Source organism: Suricata suricatta, chromosome 2 (assembly GCF_006229205.1).
Source record: "Suricata suricatta isolate VVHF042 chromosome 2, meerkat_22Aug2017_6uvM2_HiC, whole genome shotgun sequence".
Taxonomy (NCBI): Eukaryota; Metazoa; Chordata; class Mammalia; order Carnivora; family Herpestidae; genus Suricata; species Suricata suricatta.
In genome coordinates this window covers 165,504,506-165,513,182 of record NC_043701.1, presented here as the reverse complement: position 1 = coordinate 165,513,182, position 8,677 = coordinate 165,504,506, and positions in this window count along the sequence as shown.

Here is an 8,677-nt window from a genome sequence, read left to right as displayed (position 1 = left end):
CTGCTTCATGCCAATTTAATTCTTAAACCAGCTGGAAGAACTCTGGAGCAGGAAAGAGTGAGGAAAAAACTTTCTTCTTCCCCAACACAGTTCAGAAATGGGAATCAGGCTGAAGAAGCATGCTCCAAGTATACAGGTGAAAGAAATAGAAGAAACTTACAGGCAGATTATTGGCGGAGGTTGGCCACACTGAAAGGATCAGCCGATGTTTTCTGTACTACTACTAGTAGTAACAACAATGACCATAATACTGACAGCATCTCTCTTTCAGTAAGGGCCGTGTGCTGTGATACCATTCACCGCGCCAAATATTTTGCCAGGTGATCTTATTTATGCACATAAAGTTCACATTCAGCAGGTAGAGTACACTCGGTGCTCTGGGAAAATTATTTAACCTTCCCTGTTTACAAATCTATAAAATGTGGCTAAGGTCATAAAACTGGATTGAAGTGGTAGACAGATTTTAGATTTAAGTACAGATTTTTGAGGATAAATTTTTGCAGTCCTACAGGGTTTAGTTTCATAATAAGGGCACCTGTGAGTCCTTCCTCTGACCACGAATGAACTGTGTGACTCAGAACTAGAAGGGTAAAGCAATATTCCCTTTCATGCAACTTTTGCAAGTTTCCCTGTCAGTAAAATAAAGAGGCTGTCCTAGGTGAGTGCTCTTTTCCTCTCTAAAGTTAACATTTTACCATTTTCCTTGCTCCAAGCTTTTGTAGGGAGACTTCTTGACTTCCTTCTGTTGCCACCAGGCGAGGTAAACCCTAAATCGTCCTTCTCAGTTGTAGACCAGAACGAATGCATGAAAGCGAGAATGACTAAGGATCACAGCTCACAGCGCGGTTTCAGGTACCAGAGCGATAAAGGAATATGCAAGGTACAGAGTGAGAACCAACCTTTCTCTGATGTCCCTGGACTCTGGGGTGTCAGTGCAAGCAGAGAACACTAAGGCAGCAGGAATCCACAGGTATCAGAGAGAATCAGTCTACAAATGCTCTTGCTACAACCACCTCTTGATTTTCGTTCTTTCTTTCATCTTGATTTCCCAGCATCTAATAACCCTGGAGTTCAGGAAACTCACCACCTCGTGGTCAGGGACAACCAACCAGGAGAAGTGGGAAAGGAAGGTTTACCAGCCGGCCTCTAGCCCTCCTCCACACGGCTGTCGCCGCTCAGGCAGGTTGGTGAGCTGAGTGCAGCTACACACACTGATGGGCTCTTACATCCATTTTCAACTCACACCACCTGTCAACATGTGAACTCTTATTGGCCAGGCAAACAGTTTTTGCAGGAACACTGAACCAGTAGAGTGGGTCTAACAATCAGAACCTGGTAGTGCTGATTTATTTACAGTGACCTGCCACCAGGTCAAGGGGAGGAATCACCAGAGAGAGTCCCAAACACACATACTTGGAATTATGGGCTTATATAAAACCGTACATTTTTTTTAATGGTCCACTCAGCTCCCCTCTAAGGTCAGTCGGCACCACCATCTGGTTGGCCCTTCTCCGTGCTTGTGCGTTTGTTTTGTTTTCCAATAAATTAGGCCAGTTTGTCCAACTCCTTATATTACTATGTTATTAAAATGTAAAAGGGCTTTGGTGTCTTAAGGGATCCTTATCCCTATGCTGCTTTGGTTTTCTCTTAAATGTGAACAATCGAATTTACTTTTGAGTTGCAAATGAACATGTTCATTTTTTTAAAGGTACCACCTGTTCTTAAATTCAAACTCTTCCTTCACTGACATTACCTCCTGGATCCTCCTGGATTTGAAGTTTTCTTTTTTTTTTATTTTTTTATGTTTATTTATTTTTGAAAACAGAGAAAGAGAGAGACCGAGAGGAGGAGGGGCAGCGGGTGGGAGACACAGAAACTAAAGCAGGCTCCAGGCTCTGAGCTGCTGTCTGCAAAGAGGCCAACGCAGGGTTCAAACTCAGGAACCTAGAGATCAAGACCTGAGCCCAAGTCAGAGGCTTAACTGGCTGAGCCACCGAGGCACCCCCTTTATTTTTTCATTTTTATGTTTGGCTGCTTTTCCTCTCCCCTCCTTCTTTTTTGCCAGTCTCTTTTTTATTTACAAAGTTTACTAATCCCAAAAAGTTATTTTGACCAACTTTGATTTTTATTTCTCTCCAGGTATAAAAACGCTTAGACTGCCAGCGTGTTTATCGTGGGTGAAGGTAAAAGGAAAACTTTAGGTACACAGAATACTAAATTCTACTTGGCAGCCAAAAGGCCACGTAACTTTGCCTCAAGCCTTTTAGAGTATGTTAAACATTTTAAAATACAGTTCTTCCTGTGCAACCTTGGCTCTTTTTCCTTCTATTTCAATAGATTGTTAGAGACGATATGCAAATATCCAGATGGGTTTTGTTTTAGCTTTTCACACCTAACGAGAAACTTAGTGCAGCTCCACCATTGCTGGAGAGAGACTGGGATTTGGGTATTAGCGAGCCAAGTTCTCAGTTGCCCATTTTGGCTTAATGCATCAGTTTTGTGCAAGCGTACCCGTTTTCCCTCAGAGCCGTGGCCCTGGAGCAGGCCCAGAGAAGTTCGCAGCTCTCCAGGGCCCCGACTCACCGCTGCCTCTTCCTAGTCGGTGCCTGGTAATTGCTCACTCTGGGAGCAGCTGCTCTGCAGTGGTCCTGGGCAGAGCAGGAGCAGGAGACCTCTACACTTCGGGGTTGTTTCATTTCCCCCCTTTCCTGCTACTTACTCCCTTCCACTTCCAAGTAGTTGTCAGTTTGCTAAACCTGAAACACTTGATGTCGGATTTTGACTGGTTTATTCTGACACACACAGCACAGCCAGGTAAGCCTCCTCCTTCTCACTGAAGGTTTTGGCTCCGCCCCTCCCCTTCCGGGCTTCACCCCCCACCCCCTTTTACTGTGTTTCATCAGCAAGGTCCTCATTACAGCCCAAGATCTCAGGATTTCTGAAAAGTCAGAGGTGGGTCGAATAATTCGTCCCAGCTGCTCCTTTCCAGGGCTAATGGACACCACAAGGATGGTGGTGGAAACACTTTAATCTCTCCACCGCAAGGTCCTGCTAGATAATGAGTTATGAAAAGAAGCTGAGGCAAACAGAGCTGGAAACACCTAAGATTTGAGGCTTTGAGAAGTTATAATAATCTACTACTCAAGATCGCCTGTGGATAGGTGAGCCCTTCCCCACCCCACCCCCCATTAAAGCCAGGCCCTTTGACTCTAGAGACAAGAGGCTTCATCACCCTACCACATTATTTTCTTGGGCTTTTACCCCATGGGTACATTTTAAAACTATTTAAATTTTTTTTAATGTTTTATTTATTTTTGAGAGCTAGAGCGTGAGCGGGGAGGAGCAGAGAGAGAGGGAGAGACAGAATCCAAAGTAGGTTTCAGGCTCTGAGCTGTCAGCACAGAGCCTGGCTCTGGTCTCATACCCATGAACTGTGAGATCATGACCTGAGCAGAAGTCAGAAATTTAACTAACTGAGCCACCCAGTCACCCCTGAAAAATATTTTTTAAACAGTGACTGGAGCATGTGTGCAACCATGCACATACGTGTGTGTGCTCCGTCCCGCTCTCAGGGACAGTCTTTAAAGGCCACACCTGTGACTGCAGGGAGCCCCATGTCTGCTTCTGTGTGGTGCCGGCCCTACAAAAACTTCCTCTGTGCTCAATTCAGCCCAAAGGCCACTGCAGTTCTACCTGTGCAACCACTGCAGTTCTACCTGGGAGGTTTCCGGTGACGCCGTCCGTGCTGTTAAAATGAACACACCCTCAAACGGAAATTCAAATCACTTATTATCACTGACGTTTCCAAACTGCTCATTAGTATATTTTAGAATGGCCTGGAGTCATGACATTCAGTCACAAGAAAGGGCATTCTTCAAGATCCATTATTTTAGCCAGCACTAGCTATGTTTTCCTGTTTGTGTGTACACAGGTATGTACTGTACACCTGCCTTTACATCTACATATAGAAAGGCGCATATGTACAGGTCCGTAAGTATATTTAGTTGGGGGACATGAGGCAGAAATACTGTTGAAAGCTCTTTCTGCATCACGTGTAGTCATTTCCTTCTACCGTACAAGGCATTTTAAGAACATATGATGAATTTTTGTTTTAATCTTTCTCAAAAGCAATCTCTTAATTTGAGAAACAGAATAATAAAAGGTAACTCTGACAAATTACTCGAGGCGAGAATTGAATTAAGAATCTGTTCTGTTTCTGATGGCTTCTGTGAAGGCATATCTGTTGTCGCATGCCCATGGTATAAATTTTAGTTATAGAAACAGGTAATGGTAAAGGTTGGAAACTGCTCAACTACCCTCTGTTTACCCTTCATTTATCAAACTATTATTTCAGTGAAAACATGTCATATACCATTTGGCTCAAGAATTCTATCCTAAGAGTTTAACCAAGAAAAATATTTTTTAAAACTCTGTAGAAATATAATTATATGAATGTTCACCAAAACATTGTTGATAATATTTAAAAACTGAAAACATCATTATTTAGACAATTGGCAAAAATGTGTGTATATATGTATATATACGTGAATTTAGTTGAATACAGTCTAGCTTTAAACATGCAATTGCCAATGAATGTATTGATGGAAAATTATGTCAATATTAAACTGTTATGTTAAAACATAAGTGAAGCCATGGGAATGTAATGTACAGCATGGTGGCTATAGTTAATAATACTGCATTGTATATTTGTAGCCAGGAGATAGATCTTGTAAGTTCTTCTCATAAGGAAAAAAAAAATGTTTAACTATGTAGGGTGATGGACATTAACTGACTTGTTACAGAGATCATTTGGCAGTATTCGCAAATCTTGAATTTTTACATTGTACACCTGGAACTAATATAATGTTTTGTCAATTATACCACAATAAAAAGCAGGGGGAAGGAATACTAGCTAGAGGGGGAAAAAACATCAAAACATTAATTAAAATATCCACAACAACAACACAAATATTTACAACACAGCAAAAATATATATATATTAATTATAGTTCATGTAATACTTCTAAAACCCAACTAATTTTTTTTTGCTCCCGAGAGAAATTTTACCTTGAATAAAACTCTAGAAGTTTATTAATAAATACAATGTCTCTTACACTTCTATGCATTTCAAACTTTATGGAAGGATTTGAGGTTTGGTGAAACTTTACCTTCATTAGCTCCTATGATCAAGCCATAATAGCTTATTTACTCTGAAAACTAAATGTTATGATACATCAGAAAAAAATGTTAATAAAAATTACAGCATAAACTGCCTTTTGAAAAAAGTACATGTAGGGAAAATGTGTTGAAACATATACACAAAAATGTTTAGAGGTTATTTTTAGGTAGAGAGTTTATGAATTATTTCCATTTTTTCTTCATATTGATATTTACATAAGATTTTATTATAATTAATTCATACAGAAAAATGTCTTATGCCTTCATAAAGGTTGATTGTACCCTTCTAAAAACTCCAGTTTCTTTCTTGACTTGGGTTTTGCTTGAATCAGTGACTATATTTGTCAAAAAAATATGAAGATATATGCATATAATATGTGACATCAGGCATTTAACAATTTTTATAATTACCACAGAGAAGCAATTAGGCAAATTAATAACAATTTTGAGAATAAAGCATGTGGTTATTAGATAATTCGTATATTCTCCAATTGTCCTTCCTTGCCTGGGACATGCCCACAGTGGAGAGATAAAAATGGAACATTGTCTTAAAGGGATCATAGCATGTTCTTCCTCCTTCCAGTCCTCAAGCCTCTCTTCTCACTGGGAGGAAAGCCTTGACTAGGAAGTGCTGTTGTAATTGCAGAAACGGTTCTACTATCAATCTTTTGAATTGTGAAATGTAACCTGATCACACGGGGAAAAAAAGTAATGCACCTGGAGTCACTTGACTCACTGGAGAAAAATCTTATCAGGCAGGAAACTGTCTGGCCTCAGGCCACTGTATGCCAGTCAAGGGACAATTCTGTTTCTGCTTTTGTCCCTTATTTCAAAGCGAAAGAAAAAACGTGGAAACCTTGCTGTGAGTCATGACCCAGCTCATCCCACCCAATTAAAGACCCTAAAATGTCATTGTCATTTACCTAATGTAGCTTCAAAGTAACATCCTTGGGGCGCCTGGGTGGCTCAGCTGGTTCAGCGTTCAAATCTAGATTTCAGCTCAGGCTGTGATCCCAGGACTCTGGGATCCACGCTGAGCATGGAGCCTACTTGAGATTGTTTCTCTCTACCTCTGCCCCTCTTTTCCACTCATAATCTCTCTAAAATAAAATTAAATATAAAATAAAATAAGTAATTCACCCTGAAGAAAATCTGAGCTATAAGGCTATCCCTGTCCTTAACTCCAAACTTCCTCTCCAGGCCTATCTCTCATAATTTGTCCACATTTAATCTGAAGAGAGGAATCAATGCTAAAAACTCTCTTCCTTGAATGCTGTGTTTGTTTTCTATTTCCATATAACAAATTACTACAAACCCAGCAGCTTAAAACAATGTTCCTTTATTGTCTCACCATTTGAATGGGTCAAGAGTCTGAACACACTGCTCACACTATTTCCATGCCAAAATCAAGGTGTTAGCAGGGGCTGTGAGCTCATCTGGGGCTGAGTCTCATTGATTATTGGCAGGATTTGTTTCCTTGTAGTATGAGGACTGAGATCTCCGCTGTCTTGCTGGGGGTTAATTTCAGCAATAGAGGCCCCCCTCAGGTCCTAGGCATATATGTCTTTTTCATAGCAGAAGCTTACTTCTTCAAAGCCAAAAGAGGACCTCCACTATATATATATAGCCTTTCTAAGAGGAAGAACACTCAGTGACACAAAGAATATCACTGAAAATGTTAGAAAAGGCTATGGCACGTATGGAGAAGTAGAGATTATTTATCTTGCCTTCAAGTTGGGGTAAGGTTGAGCAATATTTAGAGAAAAGGTTTAGGTTGGGCTCATATTGTGAAGGGCCAAGAAGTAAAATGATGGAGGGGACCTGTTGTGATGAGCACCAGATGTTGTATGTAAGTGTTGAATCACTCAATTGTACACCTGAAACTAATATTACACTGTATGTTAACTAACTTGAATTTAAACAAAACCCTAAAACAAAAAAATAGAAGGAAGATTGGGATGGAGAAGGAGTAAAGTCATATTTAGCAGTGGAAGTAGTTGTGGAAAAGATGGACAATGAAGGTTGAAGTTTGAACCTTTTGCCCACTTTGTTCCCAGATTCTGTGTTGTAGATATCAAATGTACCTTATTTTTTAAATCTTATATCTACACTATCTGAGACAATGAACAAGGCACTTCCTCTTAAATAAGCTCATTGAATCCTCTCATACAGGTGATGGAGTGGGAAATAAGATCACAGACAGAGTCAAGAAGATGACTTTGGTCATGGATAAAGGGGACAAAGATAGGGCAAGGTCCAGAAATACCTCATTTATTTCATCACTTTCCTCTCACTGTTCCTGACAGCAAGCACAATAGAACCATGGAATATTACTACACATCGCCTGTAGGAGGCGGATGCAAGACCCTGCCCGAGCACACGGCGAGGTTCGGCCTGCCGGCCTCTAGTGCTCCCGCCCCCCGGCCAGATACCGCGATGAGTGAGCGACCAATGCGAGGCCATGGAATGGGTCAGCCCTGCCTCTGCCAGCCTATGATGAGCTGCCGTGCAGCCTGGGCAGCAGGTATATATGGGGGAGCAAGCAGCGGGGAGGGGGGAGGAAGAAGGAAGAAAAGAACCAATAAAAGTCTCTGCAACGAATCCTGGTGTCGTCAGTTCTTCAAACTGCGGGCAGTTTGAGCGGCTCCGGCAATCGCCCAACTGATGTAGGATGTCTCTGTAACACTGTGCTGGCAATTTTCTGGCTTCCTTGGGGAATCTGATTTCTAGATATAAACAAAAGTTGTAATTATCTAATTTTAAAACTGTAAAAGTTTTACAAGGTTTAATTTTCCAGTGTTGTTTTAAGGATTCTGAAGAACAGAGCACATTATATGCTGACCGCTTACTAATGTCAGGACCTAGCACAAAATGAGACATAAACTTTGTACCTTCCAAATCTCTTACAATGCATGATATTAAGCAGAAATGGATTTTGAGGAGTTGGGACACACAGAGACAAATGACATTAACGTATGATGACATAAGTTGCTGATCCAACGAGGTAGGCCACAACCGACTCCATCCCCTGCATCTTCAGTTCTGGACTGTTGTCTGCCTCTTTATGATTTGTATGTGAAAGTTCTGGGCTAAAGGGGAGAATGCTCACCAACCAAGAACTAGCCATGAAGCTAACATTCTTTGGTAGGCAGTTGCTTTGAGCTTCAGTTCAGGGAAAAGCTCCTTTGGAAAGGTGTACTTTCTGTGTTCCCACTGTTAATAAGTCTTCACTGTGATGTATGTTACCACATCTGAATGGCGCAACAGGACTTGAATGCCTGTTCTCCACTTCCATTGGGATCCAAGCCAGACTCTTAATTGTGCACATAACTGAATATAAAAGCAATGTCATGGACTTGGTACCCTTCTGAAAGCAGGCAGTGCATATACATTTTCCATAAAACGCCTGCCATGGTGCAATTAAAGGAGAAATAAATCTTACCATCTTGATGACAGCCCATGAAACCGAAACCAAGCAATATAGATTTCTCTGAGAAAG